The 20967-nt window shown below is 45.2% G+C and overlaps 1 protein-coding gene across 6 annotated transcripts in view; it reads right to left on the bottom strand.

Annotated features, from left to right (window-relative positions):
* The window catches only part of LOC6550362, a 103854-nt gene that overhangs the window by 14074 nt on the left and 68813 nt on the right, over nt 1-20967 (bottom strand). For 4 of the 6 annotated variants that reach the window (XM_026981915.1, XM_026981912.1, XM_026981916.1 and 1 more), the window contains 2 exons: nt 14049-14171; nt 8865-8889 (listed from right to left, as the gene is read on the bottom strand). The gene's annotated coding sequence lies outside the window, so the exon portion shown is untranslated. Of the gene's footprint in view, nt 1-8864; nt 8890-14048; nt 14172-14725; nt 14905-20967 lie in introns of those variants that run through there. The other 2 variants (XM_001977732.3, XM_026981914.1) reach the window with 2 other exon arrangements.

Here is a 20967-nt window from a genome sequence, read left to right as displayed (position 1 = left end):
GAGTGCGACCTCTGAACTCCGCAGCTCGACGAGCTTACCAAGCAGCACGCATTATGCCATGTGCTCAGTGTGCATAATAATAAAACACGTACATGCAAACGTGGCCATGTGTGCGTGTGTGTGCATGTGTGTGTGTGTGGAAGACCCAGCGAACTTTGCATCAATCATATAGCATTGGATATGGACAGTCGGTGTAATTTGCACCGAACCACGTCCTCACTTCGTACCCTCCACCGTATTCTTTATTTATGAATTCATCGCCAGGAACAACGCCTATTAATGGGTCATTCCAGTAGATATAGCCAACGCTCCCAAACCAATACCCATTTACCCATTTACCCATATAGCCAAATACCCAAATACCCAAATACTGACATACTCGTACCCACACCCATATATCCATATTCAGGACCCAAATTACCTCCAACCGCCGAGATGCCCAATTGTCTGTCCTGTTCAATAAGTCCGTGGCATTATGTGGACTCGTGGCAATATGTGGGGCCCATTTTATCGACAGTTGTGTTTCGTGCATATGGCCAACTGATCCGATGGGCGTAGAAGCACAAAAAAGAAGTGCACTTACCAACTACTCTAGCCTAAAACGCCCCCAGCTCATTATGCTGTTCGCATTTGTTGTGTGATTACCTTACAAATGTGTCGACTCGAATCGATGCGAAGCGAATTGAAACGAATAGCCGCCGCATTATAATGGGCCATTTGCATTTGAATCGATCATAATCAATTCACAAGTGTTTTCTCATTATGACAATTACGCTGAGGGATATACATATCTGTACATATGTACAAATTGATCCGAGTACAGTGAACACAATACATTTCGAGCGGATGAACGGATAAACGCAGGGCCGTATTGTATTGTATCATCAATGTATATAGCATGTCGCATATCAGTTATCGATTATCGCTTATCGCATTATATCATCAGATGATCTCCTTCGAACCGAATCGAAACACCCTGCCAAAATGAAGACTGCGCTTTAAAGCCTCTGCACTTGCAGCACTCTGAACAAATACACGTAGGACGGCATCCAAGAAATTAGTGAAATTAAGGTTGCTGAGCAATGGCCACTCTGCAATCGAGGCTGCTGCTGCAGCCAGGGCCAACATTTTTGCCAGAATCTGGCGAATTGTTAATAGGCCAGGCCAGAAGCAGCAGGCAAGCACCATTTATCTGTGTATCTGCTAATTTCCGCACTAAGGCTTAGTTGCACTGCCATGGCAAGACGGTCGGTTGGGTTGGATGCGAGGAAAGAGGCTCCGAAAAAGCGCCCTTTATTTCCATTAGGCAGCAGCAAGCAGCATTTGCTGCCAGATGAAGGTGAGTACTGGATGGGGAAATCTGAGCCAAAAAGAGGATTTCCATTGCAGCTGATTATAAAATAAGTCCTTATAAATTTGCAATTAAAAGAGATCAAAAGCGGAGATAGGTTTTCATGAAAATGTATGGTTTTCACATAAACGCAAGGATTTCGCCACAAGTAAGGTTCGCTCAAGATTATTGCTCATGATCGACAATGAATGAATGAACATGACTATGCCTTTTCGGTTGGTAGGCAATCCGAAGCCCCACTATAAATTACCCAGCTTCACCAGCAGTACCCCCATGCACATCATACATGATCCTTTATTAGGCCAAATACATGGAGCTCCAGCCGAACAGGGGAAATGCAATTGAGCAGGCCCGTATTAAAATGGTGATTGAGTGTGCCACGGATAGAGGGGATGTCGCCTAGTTAACTCTTCAGAAAACAGATTTGCGGCTCGAGCTTGAGGTGGGCTATTTTTAACGAGGGTTTTGGCCCCATTTTGCCCAGACGATGGCTTTTTCTTATGGAGCTCGCACTGAGCCATTCAATTCAATTGAGCCACCCTCTTACAGTCGTTTGCGCAAAATTAGGAGAACATTTAACGCTCCGTTGCAGGCGTTTGGATGGATGGATGGACGGGAATGGGGAGTTGGCGGGTTGGCGGGTGGGGGGTTGGAGGCACAGGCCCTTGTGGACCTGTGGGCGTGGCAGCTATACCTCTTTGTCGACAAAGCTGAATACTGAAAAAGAAGCCCAACTACGCACAGCTTATTACTTAGTGTCGTCTGGCATGCCGCTTCTGACCATTGTTGTTTGTCTTAGCGCGGTAACACTGCTTCCCTGCTTCCCTGGCTCTTTGGCTCCCTGCATCCTGACCCACTCCCGGTTTTATTTGTTCGTCCTCTTCCCTTTCCGCTGCGAATATCAAAGGAGCGCCGTCTAGACGCGACAAATGGCTGTCGCAGCTCTCGAAGCTCTCCGAACTTCAAAGCTCTGTGGCAACAGCGAAACTTCTTGCTCGACGCCAGCAATGAGTAAGTATACACTGGGAAAAACGTGGCGTCATGTTTAAGTCAGCATTGGCAAGCGAAGTGTCTGGTTTTGCTTTATTTGTGTGCGAGGTGACACATTCCCGGCACAGCTGATGTGCCAACGTATAATTTGGTATATTATTTATAACATATTTTTTTAACAAACCATGCGTATTTTCGTCTGTGTACCATAGTCCCAATGTCGACTGCATGCAAGGCAAGTGTGCGATTCGTGATGCTGCTTTTCTTTCAGTGCACGGCCAGCCAGTTAGGCGGGCCAAAACTGTGAAGCTAAGCTCTAAGCTCCTGACGCAAGCCACTTGTGTCACTTTCCTGCCTTCCCCGACCAAACCAGCCTCCGGCTCAGTCCCAGCTTCAGCTTCAGCCCCCCAGCCCCCAGCCCCCAGTTTTATCCTCATTCTCATCCTCAAAGCAGTAAAAAATAAGTGCTTAGAAAAAATGGCAATTTACTTTGGTTTTACATGGCGACAAGGCACGATTGTCCCTTCCTTGCCACATACCCCATCCCCTAACTCACTCCCTCCAGCACACCCATTTCTGTCCGCCCCGCGCCATCGCAGCTCGAAAAAGAGGAAAAAAGTTGGAGCAGAACTAAAATTTTATGCCATAAAAATTATTGTCTCGAGATTTGAGCACACAAAAGGAGGCAGTGGAGGCAGTGGCGGCAGTGGTGGAGCGGCGACGGAGTCGAGAGTCGGCCAAAAGGGTTAGCTCCGCCCTTTATGTACGCTCCTCCGCAGAGTGAAGTGTAACAAATGCGAGGGGGTCGGACCTAACAACTATAAAATGACTTTCAAGAAAATTAAGACGTTCTGTCTCAGAGTGTGTGAGTTCGCCAAGGGAGCCAGCGAATGGTACTACGTTGGGTAATAACGTAAATATCTCAAGGGTTGTCAAGGGAAGCTTGGGCATTAAAAGGCAGGTCCAGTGCGCTGTGTTGACCAGGCTGAAGCTGAAGCTTGCGATTTTGCATCGAAGTAATCGACCAGGTTTCTCATCGAAGTAATCGATCAGGTTTCCCATTTCAGCTTTCGATCAGGCCTCAAATATCGGCACGGTATCGACCAGTCGATATCATCTGCAACCCTGAAGGCTGTCTAAGAGGCACTCATACTTTTGCCGACTTCTGTCGCTCAGCCCCGTCTATTTAATCAATTCCTCAAACAAAACATGAACTTGCTTCCCTCCCTCATGGAAATGGCATGTTTGGATCGAGGAAACTGACAGTTTCTTGGTATGTACAAGTGAAATGGGCGGTAGATGGGCGGCGCCAGGACATTGGCCGACATCTCTGCTTTCCATCCAGTCCTCCCAGTTGCATCTATTGCTCTTTCTGGCCATGGATAAGTTTGATGGCGAACTGCAAACTGCTAACTGCAAAACCACCCACATCCGGTCTCCAGTGTAAACCGGACCAGGGGTGCCAAAAACTTGCTTATTGAACAGAAAACACCGTGCAACACATGTGCCAGAGTGTTGCTATTGGTGGCAAAAAGCAGCGGAAGAAAATAGGGACACATGCTCTTAGCTGCAGGAACTCTGTGACTGGAAACTAGGATGCACAAACGTACACCGAGAGCAATTAAAAGGACAAGGACGAAATGAGAGTAGGCAACCCCAAAGTAGACCAATTCAATCGATTTAACATCCTGTTGCAAAGGCACGGGAATGGACATGCTCCACTCCTCAGCATCCCTGGAAACTCCACGCCTCCACTCCTTCGGCATCCTTGCCTCCGTGCCTCCGTGCGCTTTGACGCTTCCTGCAGTTTTCATTTATTTTCGCCCAAACAAAGTTTGATTGTATCAGGTGCTTTTGCCCCACTGGCGTAGCTCGCTCATTGTTCTCTGCTCCTGTGTATAATTATACCCTTGCAAAGAGGGTGTCACAATTTGTTCCTGATGTTTGTCACGCCGAGAACGACTCCTGCTTGACCCCACATACTTCTCATTCCTCCTTGCATGCTCCATACACCTAGACTCCAAAAAAATGTGGGTTCTTTTACGAAAGGCGACACTTTATGTTCGAAACTGTTGTGGATGGCGGGTATTTTATAGTCGGATTCTTCAAACACGCCGTCCATACTTGCTTTTATTTTCTATTGCCTGTCCTGCTCATTTCGCCACACACTCGACTGGGCAGCCTCATCGCGTTTTTAATTGAATTTGAAATTTATTTTATGGGATTTTTCGATTAAAACTTGTCAGGACAACATGGTGAGGCGACATTCCTGGCCAAGAAATCAGTATACCATCAAGTAGGCGTTGTCTGCTCGTCCTGCTAAAGAGTAAACTTTTGGTGTATTCTCATGACCTTACAGGGTATATATGTTAGCCATGCTGCGCCCTTTTCGATCCTATCGAGCACTATATATGTATGCCATAGCGGCATTAGGGGCATATGGTGAGTGTTTATCAATTCCGAATGGCGCTGCAAACAGGGAATTGCATACAACTCATGTCGTTGAGAACCTGTCGACACATGGTGACTTAACCCAGTTAATAGAACTAGTCAAAGGAATTTTCGCCCAGTGAGTCTTTTATGCCAGCCCAGCACCCAAATCCTGCAACATAATATGGATAGTGTCATGGATGCCTCAATTATGTTATTTCCAACTGAGCCAACAAAACCGACTGACTATGACTACCCCCGCCATACCGAAACCATCTGGAGCGTCTTCGTCTTCGTCTTCATCTGCCAAACTTGAACTCCAGCCCCTCCGGAATACGTTATCTTTCCCCGCCGCTCTGGGTTCGATTTATATATTGCCACACGCTGCGGGGAAGCGGAATCGGGCTCGGATGCAATTGTAATGGACAAATTCGGTTGGTTTACGTGCACGACAAGCTGCTAGACAAGCCCACTAAAATTTAACCCAGCGCAAGTCACTTTCCAGGGCATATGCAGTCAAGTGATGTGTACGTACGCCATGCCGGCTCTGTTTGCCATCCTTTGAGTGGTTGAGAGTCCTCCTTCTTTCGGCCGTAGTATTCTCGTTGTGGTGGCTGGAGTGGTGGTCCTGGCGGTCCTGGTGGCGGTGGTGGTAGTGATGGTACTGGCGGTTGTAGAAGTAGTATTAGTCCCCGAGCTCTGCGCTGGTGTGCAATACTTGAAATGCAACAAAATTTATGTGCATATGCATACGGCATACGGCATATGGCATACGGCATACGGCATATGGCATATTGTAGGCAGGAAGCCCGGCCCAAGAACGTAGCCTTTGTCTGCCATGCCCCTTTCTCCGGACACCGCCCACCGACCCCCTCTTTTACTGGGGCGAGCCTGATACAACAGCCACAACTGCATATTCTCGACTTGGGCTGCCAGCAAACTTAACAAATGAGCGCTTGAGAGTCCTGCCAAAAAGGGAAAAGCTGAAAGTTGAGCGCCGCTAAGCTGGCGCCAAAAGTTTCCAGTTTCTCCGTTTCTCCGTTTCTCCGTTTCTGCAGTTCTCCAGTTCTGCGCCTCTGCATTTCTCCATTTCCACGGAGCAGAACAAATGTTGGAAACAACTTGGAGCAAACTTAGCTGTGCGAGGCCAGTCAAGGAAGCAGCCAGTTTGAATGGGAGCACAGTTTGCGAAAGTTCACTAGCACTAGTGCCAGTGCTAGCACTTCTACTCCACTCAGTACTCGGTACTCAGTAGTGTGGCCAGGGCAAACAAAGTGAGTGCAGTTTGTTGTCCTCGCCTCGTCAGGAGCGACGGAAAGTTTGAAGGCACTCGCGAGGGCTGAGCTGATGTATTGTGCGAATCATAGAATAGTTATAAAAAGCAGAGGGAAACTTTTTAGCCCTGCCCACTGCCCCTTGCACGCATTTGGGGGAAAATCCCCATTTGTAACCGTTACTCATTCAGCAAATGGGCTATAAGTTTGCCGAAGGTAGATGTCATCGTTCTTGATCAGCATTTAAAAGTCCATCCAACATCGAGTTGCATCGCAAAAGCCCTTTCACATTCTCCTAAATTAAACGAACTATGAGCAACGTGAAAAAGGCCCAAAATAATACCCAAAAAATTCTTTGGTGGGACCATACCATACGAATATTATGCGGATGTTATATGTACATACGTATGCGTTCATTCGCATACCGATTAGCAGTAGTAAATTTGATGGCAGAGATAAGTTTTCAGGGCTTCCAAGTTTGTATTGTCAATATCTACCTTTGTTCTGAGTTCGGATTTAATTTGGTTAGCAGATGAGCGCTTGCACCTGGGAGAAAACTGAAGTCAGAGTTGAACCGTACGCTTGTGTGAGAAGGTGGGAGGTGGCTCTTTATAAAACACACCGGGGGTTAGACACCCACACTTTGCACTCGCACTCAGACAATGCAGTATAAGTGCCTGGCTACACATAATGTGCGAAAAATATGCATTCTTATATATGCACGGCGAAAAAAAAGATGGCACCACGCTGACCTATTTGTAGCAAACTGTACCGAATGTACCGCTGCAAGCTCTTGAACTGAACCATATACCATATACTAAGATCTCTTATTTGATTCCCCGACTTTTTGGTGTGGAACGCGGAAGCGACTGGACACACATGTGTGTTGTACTTATATTTTTGATGTAATTTGCCAAGCAAGCAGAAAAATGTTAATATCTATTTGCGTTGCGAATATTAAATGGGTGCCAAGCAGGCGTCAGGTTTTAGTTTTTTTCTCCGTGCACGGCGTACATGCATATGCATCCCAGTGCTGCAAAAAGTATGCAAATAGAACACAATTTGCATGCAAAGTGCCATCAAGAGAGCGACAGAGTGCGAGCGTGCGAGCGAGCGAGAGGGCGAGAGAGCTGGCGCTGGAAAAGTGGAGTGAATCTTATTAGCCGCGCCGAGAATAAACTGCTAGGTAGGTAGGGCTAAGGGCTGAGGGCTAAGAAACGGACGAGCCAGGTGGAGCCGGCGTTCATCACGTACGATTTAAGTCGCGTTTGAAGACCTTGTCGACCTCAGCCAGTTGTAGTTGTAACCTTTTCATTCGCACCTTTCGCTGAAAATTGGCGGAGTAGTCGTGTCAAATAAACACATGTTCGGTCGTATATGAAGATCTCATATGTATAAGGATGTACATAAAACGATTTAGGCAACTATATAATCCAGCATGGTAAAACAAATAGTGAATATTTTGTTCCCTACCCGTATATGTATCATTCAACGTAGAAATTGCAAAATAATTCATTCATGATAAAGTTCGTGGTAAAATTCGAACTAGTTTTCATAAAAATATTTGTAATTAAAAAACTTCGAGCCGAAAGCACTTGTGTACATACATATATATATGAACAAATTCAGAATTTACTTTAGCTACAAAGTAATGCACTTTTACTTTATTCACTTTATTCATTTTCTTTCTGAGCTTCATATTTGATATTTGTATACGCCATTTGCAGTTTTTGCTCAAATACAATAAAAATACGAAACATTGGTTTAAAGTGAAGAATATTTTTTTATGCAGGATTAGGATTCATACAGTTTTTCTTTACTACTGAGCAAGAATTTCGTTTTGCGAAGCATTGAAAATAGAGCACTAATATCACAAATTGAGCAAATTATATTTCTTATTTAATTACACAACAATGCTCCGTACTTCATGGCATTTATTCCGCTCAAGTTTTGCCCAATTTTTGTACTTTCCTGTTGGCCATTTGTATACGTCATCTGCGATTCTTGTTCTTATGGATGCAAGAATGACCTCGGAACAAATTGTTGTTGCACTGTTTTGGCCAGCTTGTGCCTTCCTGTATCGCATGTTTTGATTTCTTGCGCATTTTAGCCATTTAAATGCGGGGAATTTTCTTTAAAACGAACATTTCTGCCGGAATTTCGCTCGACTCTTTTTCTTAAACTCTGGCAAGCGCAGCACAACGCGACAAAACACTGCCCATTTTTATTTGTATTTTTAAATTTTTTTACATTTTCATTTCCACTTTTATTTTCACATTTTTGTAGTTGTTTTGGCTATGTGTGCTGTTTGTGTGTGGGCGGAAGTTCGCGTGCCATTGTTTGTGTGTTTGTGTGTGTGTGTGTGTGTGCGAGGGTGTGTGCAAAAGTTTTACGAGCAAACCGAACTGACATGTTAATTATTTTCCGTGGAACTCCAAAGACGAATAATACGCCGGCAAAGTACGTGTGGCGTAGGAAGTGGGCGGTAATGAGCTAAAAAAATTGCTGCCACAATGTGGGCCACTTGCCACTGGAGAGGGGAAAGGGGAAAGGGGTATGCGGCATGTGGCGGGGCAAGTTGGGGGAAATGGGGGAAAGTGCAGAATGCCATGGCAAATTGGCCCAGAAACATTAATCAAATCGACTGGGCAAAGTGGCATCTAACGATCCGCAAAAGTTTTACGAGTTCGTTGCTTGGTTCTTGCAGATAATTGCATTTGACTGCATTTGTGGTGGCTTTATTACAATAAACTACAAAGAGTTTCCGTTTCGCAGATGGGTAATATTTTTGGTTTCAAGTTAACTTTCGCATAACTTACCCATTTAATAAAAAAACCTGGTAATCTGCAAGAGAAGAAAGCAAATTAGCTACAATGTACACAAGATGACAGGCCTTCAGGAGTTTTGGTTTGAACAGTATACCTGTTACATAGAATATTTTTAAACAAGACAGCTCCTAATGGCCAAGGAAATTCCCGTGGAGTTTTATGGCAGGGAAATTCTATATCTGTTTGTAAATCTGCCGCACCCTGGGGAGAGTAAAAAACTGCTATATATGTACATATGTATGTATACTATGTGGCTGCCCAAAGTCTAAATATATAGTTTTCGATGGTCGGAGGGAGGGTGAAATCGAAATCGAAACTCCCAAAATTGCTCTATTAGTTCGGAACTTTATTGTGCGGATGAATCTTTTGTGTACAATTCACACTGCGGGCTGTTTGGTTTTCTCTTACCATTTTTGTTGGAAACGAAAATTGTTGAATTGTGTTTTGTTTATTTTGATTTTTTTTTGTTTTAAATATAAATACTTAAAAATAAGCACAGTACACTTTGGTTTAGTATCGAAAATCTAGCGAAATCGGATTAGTTTTTTAGTTTATCAATGCATTTATTGTAGCACCTTTAATACTATTTCAGCAATAATTTAGCAGTGGTTACCCAACCCCCTCGAGATTATCGCCCAGAGCAGGGCATGGATTCGTTACCCAAATCCTCCGCTTTCCCAATTCTCCGCTTTGCTTTTCCCATTCAGGAGGGAGGAGGAGCAGAGGATGTCAATCCAACTACATGGCAAAATCCATAAAGATTTGGTTCGCCCAATGCCCGGAGGCCTTCATGGAATATAGGTGCAAAAATGATTGGGCGGAGGTGAAAGCGTGGAAAGTGGGGAATTCGGGGGCGTGGCTGCTGCAGAATCAAACAATAAATCTCCTTTTGCCAGCGACGTTACACACACTAAGCTCATTTAGATTTATGTACCCCAAAACTGTTTCGGGAAATCCATTTGTGCGCTGCAAACTTTTCTGCTTACGCATTTTCCCGCCTCCTTCACCTCACCACCTCACCACCGCAGCTATTTGGGCTTTTTGGCTGGAACACCAAACACATCGAGTAGCGGAGTACCAGAGTACCAGAGTACCAGATACTAGATTTGCTCACGCGGAAAACTCGGGCAACGCCTCTCCCGCTTTTCCCCACTTTTCCCCATTTGCCACCGCTCAAAAATCGCGAAAATCTGTTGCCTCCACAGCGCCACATTTCTTTTGATGGTAGAAAAGTTAGCATTGTCAATATCAATACAACTTTTTACAAAATTACCATAAATGTTTGATTTGAACAAAAGCTGTGCAAATGTATTTCAGCGATGCAACAAATTTTGTTGTACCCATCAAATCAGCCAGTAATGCCTATTTTATTATTTAAAATAAAATAAAAAGTTTGAAACGTCAAGTGAATTGCCTGAAGGCTTAGCTTACCCTTACCCTTAATTGAATGCTGATTTGAATGGGTTTCCTTGCAAAATAGCAAACAAGCTCTTCTATATTGAAGTCCTTCGATGCCGATCGAGAATCGCTTTTAGCCAACGCGTAACGCGTGCCATAATATATTTATTTCTATTGCGAATTGCTTATAAAGTATTTAAAAGCCCCGAGGAGCTGATTCGATTGCATATTTATGGCTGAGTTTGGCCGAGCAGGCGGAGGAGCCAAAGGAGTACGGATTCCTTGACTGAGTCGGGGAGAAGTCGCGATGTAGTTTTCTAGCTGACAGCACAGCAGTTGCATTTGCAGCTGCACTCGCCGCACAGGAATCACGCTTCTTGTCCACGCAGCAAAGTCAACGTCAGTGGATGTGGATGTGGATGTGGATGTGGTGTGGGTGTGCACTCAACCAGGACACCTGTCTCCAGCTCTGCGCCTTCTGCCACACGGATAGATGCAGTCTACTGTCGTGTAGCCTGCATGCACACAAGTGCACATGTGCCCAAGTGCAGGGGGAGCAGCAACCTAAGAGATTCACTCGATTTAATTCAGTTTGTTTCCCCAGATCGAGCGCCCATTTTGGCTGCTGGCGCACAGGAAGCTGTGAAGCTTTTCCCGCTAACATTCCCGATAATATGTTAGAATAAGAAGTGAGTACATCACCTAAATAACGACATGCCAAAGTGAGTTAGCAAGCATTCCGGGCTGATGATTCTCGATTGCTTCCATGTGAATCGGGCATGTGCATCTGCGAAAATTGACTCTTTTCGGCTCCATCTACGTGTTTTTTCTGTGAATCTAAGCCGCTACTTGACCATCATTTGGCAAAAGCTCTCACTAAATAACACCGGGGAATACATTTCAAATTATTCAAAAGCAGCTGTGAAAATCTGTGACAGGTTGAATACGTTAGGACATTCGAAGGGCCTCCCCGAAAGGAAAAAAGGAGAAATTTATATCACACAATGGAAATAAAAACAGGTTCCAAGAAAAACCAGAACAAAAAACCAGCAGAACGAAAGGACAGTAATGTGAATCGACGTTTGACTTGCGAAACCTTGATGTCACTCCCTACAAAATGCTAGTATCTGTATCTGTATCTGTTGAATGCCCAATGCGATGTCAGAACCAATTTGATTCTTTTGTATCGCGCCCAGATCTTTGGGGCTCTAGTCCATGAGCCAATGTTAGTAGTAGTCGTAGTAGTCAATAAAGAAATACTTTAAAAAGTCAAACGAGGCCGAATCTCTCTCTCTTTATGACTCCGGAGACTTAGATTTGGGCATAAATGAAGCATTTTGGGCCGTTTGGTTCGCTGTTGTGCCACATCCGCTCCCTAATCTCGCCGTGATTTCCACTTCCACGCTCACTCCTACTTGCAGTGTCCCCAAAATACAGGCGGTACAATCAGTTGTAACATTTCCAGGCTTATCGGTTCAACCCGTGAGGCCCGCCAGCTGAAAAAGAGGCCCACCACGCTGACATGAGCTCAGGGGACCGGGACGTGGTGGCCATGTGGGATGTGGGATGTGGGAAGTGGTCTGCAGGATGTGGGAAGTGGTAGGGTGTGCAGCATGTTGGACGTGGCCTGTGGGCTGTGTACTGTGTGTGCCGTTGGATGTCGGAGGTAGAAGTGAACGGTCAAGACCGCCGGCCTGGGCAACCGTTTTTCAATGGCTTTTGAGGCTTTTGTTATTTTTGGTCCCCGAGCCCCAGTGTTTTCCCCATTCCCCATTCCCCATTCCCTATTCGCCATTCTATTTTTTTCCCCAAGCCCCATCTGTGCTGGATTTGTCAGCCCTGCGACGATGCAGATGGCAAAGAAGGTGCGGTGGAAATGAGAAGGAGCTTTTCACCCTGTCATATTCTGTACAAGGCCTTGCACCCCTTCGTTGTACTTTTTAATCGCCGTTTCGGAATTTAATAATTTTAGGCCGCAGGTCGCAGGTCGGAGGTCGGAGGACGTGGCCCTTGGGTCACTCGCCTTCTGCTCCACTCCTCCTCACTCCATGTCGAAACACATTTTCCCCATTTACTTTTCTCTTAACCATTTTTACACCTGTTTGCCATTTGCCATTTGTTTCGGGGCGAGCAAGTGGCAAAAAGATGATCTCGTGCTCGTGTTCTTGTTCTTATTATTGCTCTTGTTCTTGTTTTTCCGGCTTGACCTGTTGGCCTTCATTGCGGTTTATGGTAGCTTCCTTTTTGTTCTTAGTCCTGTGCTCCCAATTTCACTGCGAATAGGGCCGTGCAGTTGCTTTTCATTTACTTTTGTTGCGCATAAATTCATTATTGCTTACTTGGACTTGGAAACAAAGTTGCAAACGGGTTGACGCAATGGCGAAAGGCGTCCGGTCCGTTTGTGTCCACAAGCAGCAACAAATTTTAGTGAAAAACACAATTAAATGCTGTTTTTGACATCTTTACGAGCGTTTTAATTCTTTTTTCTTGCTGTTCTCCTGAAGTTTACACTTGTCTGCTCTCAAGCGCTACAATCTTAGGCATTGCGCAGAACTGGAAAATTATTAATTATATCTTTTGCACAGTCTCTTTACTTTTAGTTTTATTGAAACAAAAAGTCTTTAGCTTGCACAATGCAGTAATAGCCAGCACTTTCACCGCTCTGCTCGCTTCTTCTAAATATACTTTACTTTTCATAATCCCCGATATATGCAACATTATGCCGCAGCCACTACTGTTACTACAGCCACAGGAGGGGAGAAGAGGGCACAACATTGGATTTGTATCCCACAAAGGGATCGAGATTCCGTGGCATAGAAAATGCATCCGGGCCGTGGGGCATGAACACTGGTCACAGTTATACATAGTCATAGTCATTAAGATAAGTTAGTCTGTTGGACAATGGAAGCGGCACGTGCGTGACAAGTAAATTAACAACCAATCCCAACGTCCGCCCCCTGGGCCACAATTATCTGTCAAGCGACCATAAAAATGCTCAATTACACCAACGCGCTGCGTTTTCCAATATCCCAATAACCCAATAAACCTACATCTGTACCTCTGTACCTCTGTACATCTGTACATCCAATGCGGCACACGTGCAGCGCCACACATGGCACACATGCACCAAATAAATTATGAACTTACTATCGCCGAGCGATTTATCATCAGTTGGAAAGCTCGATAGTGCGATAAGCGAGGAGAAATCGGATTCGGCACACGCAAGTAGTAAATGCATTATCTCGCCAATTGCAAACTGTTTGAAAGTTTCGAAATAAACAAGTCCTGGCAACTTGGGCAACCTCTTGGGGGAGCTATATAAATTTCAAACTTATTGCCGGGGTCATAACTACAAGTATAATGAATGATTGCTAATTTGAGCATTGTGTGGCCTGTCTAATGTCTAATGTCTAATGTGTGGCATGTGTACTGTGTGGGGGCAGAAATGAATATTCTATTATCTGCTTTAATATCCATTATTGTAAATTGCGAAATCGTGACAACTCACATCCACTTTGGGGCCAAACACAAGGTTCACCTCGCAATAAAAGTGATTGAAAATTATTTGAAAAGTTGGGCGAAATTGTGTGTAACAGGTGGGCATTTTTTGTGTGTTTAAAGTGGATACAAATATTTGGCGTGAATTTTCCCTGAGCGGGAAATTGTTTCCACCGACAATGAACTTAACTTTTGAGTTTAATTAGCTTTGGCTAATTAACACAATTAGCTGGTTAATGAAACTTGCACTATTTACAACATTAAGCCGCTGAAACTTACCAGGTCTGTTGTGCAATTAGCTCCTTCGTCCTTCTGCAATTCACGTGTTTTGTTTACTCCAGTTTGTTTCAATTTGTATGCCTTTGGCTTGAAGGACCATCACGATTGCCTAACGAGGCCACCCTGCAAGATGCGGCAGAACAAAGAGGTAAAGTCAGTTAGTCTCGCCCTGTACAGTGCAGATTAAAGTAAATTTAATTCTAATTAGCCCCTTCACGGTTGGGCCAAGTGTCGCTGGCACATGAAGTGCGAACAACCAGTCGAATTGGGCACAGCACAAAGGGCGCCCTGAAATGGAATGCTCATGGCGCCGGAATGTGTTGGCGGCGATCAACTGTTAGTGGTCGCCCATTAGGTGCCTAATCGAGCGTGCCTCCCATCCGTAAGCCATCATATCCCGATATTGCCATATCCCAGAATCCCCATGCACCCCAATCCCGTACATAGCCGCTCCCCGCGAAACCAACCCGTCCATTCAATCCGTAACCGAATGCACACTAGTCTTACGGCACGCGAGCACGTGAGGAGGCGAGGAGCGAGCGATGCTGATTGACAGGAGCAGCCAATTAAGTGGTGCTCCTGGGCAACCTGGCTGGGGTAGCCCAGCACTTGGGCTCCATGCTGATTAGGGGGTTACCCGCGTGATACCCCGTGATACCCCGTGATGCCTTCCGTACCTGGTGCACTCCGGCTGTTTTGGATGTGCCAGCTCTCCAGGGCTGCCAGCGATTCCGGTTGTTCGACGTGTGCGAGTGTCAGTGTTTCTGCTGCTGGACTGACGATGGATTTATTTCAGCACAAAAATGGCAAACAGGAAGCAAGCGAATACAAGGACGAACGACGAGGGACGAGGGTGCTGCGACAGCTGCAGCTGCAAATGCAACAGCAACAGCAACAGCAACAGCTAGAGCTAGAGTAGAAGCCACTGCATTGTCACGACGACAGCTGTCCTGGCAACGTGCAACGCGAACGGGGACAGAGACAGGAACATCAATAGCCATAGAGCAATAGGAACAGCAACACGGGTCCGCGATTGCGGTAGGAGCGTCGGATGGAATCGCAAAAAAGCAACCACCCTCTTCCGGCTCACACTCAATCCCATCCCCATACCCATACCCATACCATCTACCATCCATCCGCATCCTACCCTCTTGCAACACGGCACACTCGAGCAGCCCGATTTGATATTAATTCAATGGAACTCCGTTATCGAATAAACATTCTCTGTTCATTATAAGGCGAGGGTTCGGTCTATCGACTCGCGGCAGAGGGGGCAGAGGGGGAGAGTCGGCGCAGCTGGAGGATCGTCAGCCACAATGGTTTGACCACACATAGAGCATGGCAGCATAGAAGGTTCGAGTGACTTCAAACTATGGGTATACAGGAACTTGTGCGAAAATGCAATACAGATCGAGTTAAATGTGTATTTTCTGGCCACCGAGTCGAGAATTCGATAGCAACTATCCGGTGGGGAAGCGCAATGTGTTCGTGCTTTTATATACATTTCCAATCCACTTTAATATTGATATGAAAACGTTCGCTCCACTTTAAGACCATCATATTTGCGGGCTACAATCTCGGGCCAAAGATTGCTCCATCTGCGTGCTGAACTGCGGTTGCTTTGCCAGCCACACAATTTGCAAACCGCGTTAAAGTGCCTTCTGCCAGGAGTCAGGGAATCAGATGCAGCTGCCGGTATCCTGGCCATCACATCCTGGTTGGGAGGGCGAACTTGGACGAAAGGGACGTCTCCTGGCACATCGAGCTTCACTTCACTTCACTTCGTTGCTGCACTTCCACCTTTCCGTGGGGGTTTGACTTTGGCTTTGGGTCCGGGTTCGGGTTCGGGTTTCGGTTTGGGTTGAGTTTGGCTCTGGGTCTGGGCTGCGAATTAAAGGTACATGGCTGCGTTGAGAGCTGCAGCGAAAATTTGCATAAGCAATTACGGGCGCTTTTTGTGCGGGGAGGCAGGCGGCTGGGTGGTTAGCACAAATATTGTCCTTCGCCGTCTATCCGTCTACTTTTCCACCGGGCCGCTCGAAGACCCGAGTTGAAGATGGCAGGGAGGAGGAGGAGGCGGTGGGAAATTCAAAGTAGGGAGGAATTCAGGATGCAATTGGCTGGGCTGGGTGTCGCCATCGAAGCAACGACATCATCGTCGCGAGTCGTCGCCAAGTGCCTGCCACGAAATTTGTAATGCATCACAACAAAAATGAGAGGTGTTGGCCAAAAATGCAACATTGCACTCAAGTGCAAGTTGTGCCAAAAGGGAAGAGGGCGAGAGGAACGAGGACGAGAAGGTGGGGCGCAAACGGAATGAGTGATTCGAAGGACCCTCTAATAGGGATCCCTATCCAGTGGCAATGTGATCAAAGAATGACGGCTCTTTGATGCAATTCAGGTGCCAAAGCATCATTAAATTCACATTTTTTGGTATTGCACGTTATTATGCAAGTACTTGTATACGTGTAGTATAAATTAAATCGGAGCACTTTATAAGTATTCTTAATTGGTATGATCATTTACAAGTTGCGGTGTTTATTTTTGTAAATATCCCAAGCTGCTAACTTCAAGCCTAGCAACTTGCAGACGAGAGAAGAATATAAAAAACTGCAAATTAATAAACTACTACGAGCGTTGGGATTAAAAATAAGTATTTTGAATTGCAATGTTTGCATGAGGGAATGCTGCAAAAACGGGGAGATGCGCCAGAAAAACCGACTATAATAAACTGCATCATGACGGAGGGAAAAAAAGGGAAACGGGCCGAAATGCTGTGGGGTTTCTTCCCGGACTGAACTTTTGAGGAAATCGGTTCACTGTTTGAGAGCTGTGCAAATTTCCCGGCTGCTAACAACATTCATTTGTGTGCCCTTTTTCAACGGAATTGCAGGCAATTAAAGTTGCAACTTAAAGGCACTGCCACCTCAACAAGCTGTTTGTTAAACACAAAGTAAGTGGCAATTTAATTGTTGCGAAATTTTCAAAGGTAGCGAAATTCTGCAGGTCATGTTGATTTATGGTCAGCGGTATTTTTTACTTTATTTTTTTTTGCTGGCCGCTATGTGTATCAATCAATTTCGCATTATTACAGGCGCATCAAGCACATAACTCATGTGGTTTTAAAGCTGTAATGTAATGTGTGTACCTACTTGACGATCAGAACTCAAGCTTCCAAACCAAACCAAGTCTTGTTATTGTACGCAATATCCTAGCATAAATACTGAGTGTTTGGAATATTAAATTAACACTTTCGATGTAGCCCTATATATAATATTTGGCCACTTTCGACCTCCTCGCCGCTGTTTCTTGTCCGGGGTCAGTAAAACCATTTTTGAGAGTTCCGCTCCACAGAACGCGGAAGTCTCGAACATTAGCCACTTTATAATATCGGCATTATTCGCGTTGCTGGAAAGAGCGAGCGTGGAATGGTGGCTAGAAGCACCTCGATAATTTAAGCCGCCTCAAAACCGAAAACCCTCCACAGCCAACGGGGCAAAACCGCTAACGGGTTCGTTAGACGCCGGCCACTGCAATCAGTTAAACAATGTTGCATATTAACGCGTAGCCCAGTGAAACAACAAATGTAGTACCGAACCTCACTCCACATTTCACAGCTGCCAGAGTCAAGGAGCGCGGAACGGAAGTGAACAGGACAGGACAGGAATGGTACGGAACGGAACGGACCGGACCGGACCGGACCATACCGGACCGCAATATCTTTGCATAAATAAAACATAAATTACCGACAGGCGGTGTCGGTCCTCGCTGGGCATGGCAGAGAGGCATAGAAGCAGAAGCAGAAGCAGGAACAGGAACAGAAACAGAAACAGGGGCGCGGAAAGGCATCTGGACTTTGGAGTGGATTGTATGGTAGTAGGGTGTGGCGGGATGGTAGGAGATGGTATGAGATGGTCTATGGTGGTAGTCTTGGTGGGCTAATTAAAACACTTGATGGCCTCTTCTGGCATGCGACGTGCCGCCCCTCTTCATCGCCACTCGACTGGGCGTCTGGCGTCTGGTGTCAAAACCTCCTAGCTGGCGGCCTTGTTGATGGGGAATTTCGAATGGCCCCGCGGCTGGAGAGGCTGAGGATGAGATGTAGCTGGTGGTGGAGGTGGAGATGGAGATGGAGGAGGAGGCGGAGGCGGAGGCGGCTAAGGTTGAGAGAATGATGTTGTTATTACACGGTTTTCCTAAGCCCCGTGATAAAGGGGGTGTTCTAGGTAATGGTAAGCCTTAACCTAAGGGCGTGTCGGCTTTATAACGCGGAAGGGACAGCTGTCGATGCGGAGTTTTTCGCTTTTCGGACCCTCAGCAAAAGCAAAGCAAAAGCAAATGCCAGCTCTCACCTGTCACGCATTGCAAATAATTTATTGATATTAAGTGCTATTAATTATGATGCCATTTAAGAATTTATTCATTGGAGACTTGGGTCGGTTTTGAGGCTTTGCCTTTGGTTTGTATATGATTTCTCTGGTCTGGTATAAATTGATTTCGTGAGCATAGCCGCGGAATTTTAATGTATTTTGAAGAGGCGGAGAAATGTTGTGGTGAACTGATTTATTTCGTACACTCCAATCAAAAATAGCCGAACGAGTGCGCTGAGTTTAGAAATTTGACAACAAAGGGACGCTTTCTCAGAACTTCAGAGGAATTTTGTGATACTTAGATATAGTTCTGAAAGTAGTAAAAATACGAATTTAAGGTGTGAAGAAGTTCTACCACATTGGTAGGTAAAAAAGAAGGAAAGTTTTTCCGAAAACATGCGCGATTTTGCAAACAACTATTACACTAAATTTGGGAGCCTACACTTTAAAATATTTTCTACTGCATATTTGGACTTATGGGTTGAAAATGAAATCAGTTTGTAAACCGCAAATCCGTGAGCTGTGTATTTCAGCTTTAAAACTATGTATTATAATTGAAAATTGCCTAACAATCGTTGTGGATGAAAAAGGCAATTGAAAATTGAAATACCATAAAGTACTAAAATCGTTGTTGGTTTTCTAGAAGTGTGCAGCCCACGACACGATGGGAACAAACATTGCGAATGGGCAAACTTGGTAAATGTTGTAAGTTGGCATCTTACCCGTCCGTTTGGGTTTATAGAGGGTCACGTGCTAACTTGGTTCATTTTATGGATATTTCGCCAGTGCCTCCGACACGTTTACTTTTAGTGTAAAGCGTCATCCGAAAGCAAAAGAATCGGCGGACACGGGATCTTGTGGGCTAGTTGAGGGAAAGGGAAGTGATGGTGGCCCTATTCGCTGTAACAGTTACGCCCGCCAACTTGTTTTAGTTGTCGGACACTTGCGATTGGGAAGGGCATGACAAAAATGAAAAGCAATAAAAAATTTCGAACATAAAATTTAACTTTTGCTCCCTGCATTCTGTTGGTGCGGGGCATTTAAAATCTAACGTTGCAGTCCCCGACTAGAGCTGTGAAAAAAACAAGCAGATAAGAGGAATGCTGGTTGCGAAATCCCCAATCCCCAATCCCCAAGAGCTTTTCGCTCGGTTTATCTTATTTGAGCGAAACGATGTAAGTCGTTAAAACCAAGCGGATTTCGCTATTGAATCTCTGCAGGACCTTTGCTCTGCGCGAGTCCTGTCTGCTGCTTTATGGCATAAGCTGCTGCATACAATCTTGCAGAGAAGCAATGCGATGAACACATTTCAAAATATTACAAGCTACTCTAAAACAATTGCGAGTGCCAAAGAAATCAGAGCTATTATGAAACCACCCATAAAGGTGCACAAACGTATTCAATACAACATGATACATAATAGTACTGTAGTCGAAAACGACATGTATTGCATACTTTTAGACACATTTGCTTTATGGATGAAGTTGCATAAAGTTGCGAACAACCGACACGTGTGATTAAGTATTTGAGCAATTTACAATGTCCAAACCGATTTCATAACTAATTATTTTGGTGTATTGTGTTGGTTAGAAGGCAGAAAAGTAGCATTTTGCCTTTGTGATTTGTTTGTGACAGCAAACAACTGAAAAACGAAAAACAAAAAAAAACTGAAAGCGAATACGGCTTTTTTCCATTAATCCTAAACCCAGCAGTGCGTACTAGCAGCTCACTGGGTGTGTTCGTAATTCACTTGGGGCGACTATGGATAGATTAGGATCTGACTTGGGCTTAATGGAGCTCGGCGTTTTATACATGTTTCAGTGGCGCCATCGTCCAGCTGTGGACGCTTTCCCAGCAAAATTCATTTCGGCGATTTAATCAAGCGAGTCAGGCCAAACCGCCCATTTAAGTTACGTGCAAACCTCACGAACGGACCAACCAACCAGCCAACCAGCGAGCCAGCGAACCAGCGATCCTAGGATGTAAAAAACGGGAAAGGTCACTACCTACTACCTACATACTATACATGGCACATGGGCACATGGCCACATGGCCACACAACGTAACGTTCCAAATAATAAACGAAATCAAATTAATGTAAATCGCGTTGTACCCATACTTGCTCGTTTACGTCTACGGCACTACAATTTTAATAGCTACTGCGGTTTTGCGTGCAATTAAGCATTTCGTCTCAGCGGGCGGAGAGTTCGGAGGTGTCGAAGGATGATGGGGGTGGAGTTGTAAGGACTCAGAGTGCAGGGTGCGGGATGTGGCAGCGTTTAATGGATGGAGACATGATCCGGGAAATAGCTCGTAGAGCTTGTGCTTCCTAACAGCAGGGGAAATTAAGCGGAGTTTAATTTACTCGTTTTCATTACCAGGGAATTTGAGATAGGTCGCTTGCAAGTCGGCTGAGTCAAAGATAAGTATTACTTCTGTTCTAAATTCACCAATGAAATAGAAATCGCTTAATGGGAAAATAGCTCAAGCGAAAATCTCTTAGTGGTAAAACCTTGCTCACGATTGCACCTTCGACATTCAAGCGTTCT

The sequence above is a fragment of the Drosophila erecta genome, unplaced genomic scaffold (genome assembly GCF_003286155.1).
Source record: "Drosophila erecta strain 14021-0224.00,06,07 unplaced genomic scaffold, DereRS2 tig00000126-arrow-pilon, whole genome shotgun sequence".
Lineage (NCBI taxonomy): Eukaryota > Metazoa > Arthropoda > Insecta > Diptera > Drosophilidae > Drosophila > Drosophila erecta.
Note: the sequence above shows the minus strand (reverse complement) of the source record. Positions and strands in the feature narration are given on the sequence as shown.